This window comes from Natator depressus, chromosome 8, assembly GCF_965152275.1.
Source record: "Natator depressus isolate rNatDep1 chromosome 8, rNatDep2.hap1, whole genome shotgun sequence".
NCBI classification, from domain to species: domain Eukaryota; kingdom Metazoa; phylum Chordata; order Testudines; family Cheloniidae; genus Natator; species Natator depressus.
The window spans coordinates 106,296,318-106,297,647 of NC_134241.1; the positions used below are offsets into that span (position 1 = coordinate 106,296,318).

At 43.6% G+C, this 1,330-nt stretch overlaps 1 non-coding gene across 1 annotated transcript; it reads left to right on the forward strand.

Moving 5' to 3' along the window:
- Positions 1-333: 333 nt before the first annotated feature.
- LOC141993065 (U6 spliceosomal RNA) lies at positions 334-444 on the forward strand. Its single transcript, XR_012640759.1, has one exon. It is a non-coding gene; the product is annotated as a U6 spliceosomal RNA (small nuclear RNA).
- Positions 445-1,330: the final 886 nt, after the last annotated feature.

The following is a 1,330-nucleotide window of genomic DNA, read 5'->3' on the forward strand; positions in this document are numbered from 1 at the left end:
AATGGAAAATACAAGAGTTTGGTATTGGTGATATTGTTATTATTTATTAGTGCTTTTCAGCCCTAGAGCTCCGAGTGCTCCACACAGGAGAAGAGACCAGGCAGTTTAACTCCTACTTTCACTGGGGTGAGAGCAGGACTGTTCTCTGGGGGACATCATCCAGTGATTGGACCATTTTAGGCTTAAACAATTCAAGGGATTCTCTTGGGAGAGTAATCCTCAGCCTGCTGTTTGTTTGTCTTGTGGAAGTGCCTAGAGCCAGGGCTGCATTGTGCTAGGTACTGTACAAACACCTGTCAGACAGAGTCCCTGCCAGAAGAGCTTATAGTCTTAGTACTATGCCTGACAAGCAGCACAGATAGTAAAATTGGAACGATACAGAGAAGATTAGCATGGCCCCTGCACAAGGATGACACGCAAATTCGTGAAGCATTCCATAATTTGAAAAACTCTCCCTGGCAGGTCACGTTTCCCTTGATATTCAGGCCTCACTTGCTGTTTTTAGCATCCCCTCATTACTCTTAGTTAAACCACCAGGGGGGAATCCTGGCCCCATTGGAGTCAATATGAGTTTTGACATTGACTTCAGTGGGACTAGGTTTTCACCGTGGGGCTCGGAATGAGCCACCAGGGATGGGAAGCTTTTGCCTTTGAGAAAACGTGACGTGTACTGAAGCTGGCCAATAGATATTTTTTAAAATACTTTTCAAAGGCTCTTGGGTAACTGGTCAGCTGTAATCTATTTCTGCACTCAGTGGCTGACTGGTTTTCTCGGGACAGGGCCACTAACAGCTTGCACCAGGCTTGTTGTTCCGTGCTGTCAACCTGGTCCCCCTGGGATTTGGCAGCCTTTGGGAGGCTAGTGACCGCAATGATTCTGGATACAGGATTTTTAATGACCAGAGTTTTTCCAATGCCCATTCATCTGTCTGCTCAATGCCAGGCAATTTCAGTTGCCAGCTATTCTGGTAAGGGAATATTGACTTTTCAAGTTGATTCTGAAGTGTCTTTTTTGCTCTCTGTAAAATTTACGTTAAGTCTTCAGTTGTGCTTTTTAAGAGTCCCAGCCCAATTTAAAATAGCAGTCATCAAAACTTCAACACCTCAAGCCTCAAAGATCTGTGCAATTACTGTTCGAAATACGTCAGGAGCAGGACTAATGCTAAAGGGCATTCACTTACATTTATAACATCCAAAGGATACATTAGAGATGGTGTAGGAGATAGCTATGAGCTTGGTTTTTTTTCTTTTGAGAGCTTAGCTGCCATGCTAGTTGTTGTCCTAGGGTAATGTTAGTTTCATAGTGTTATTTAAATGAGGTAAATTACTG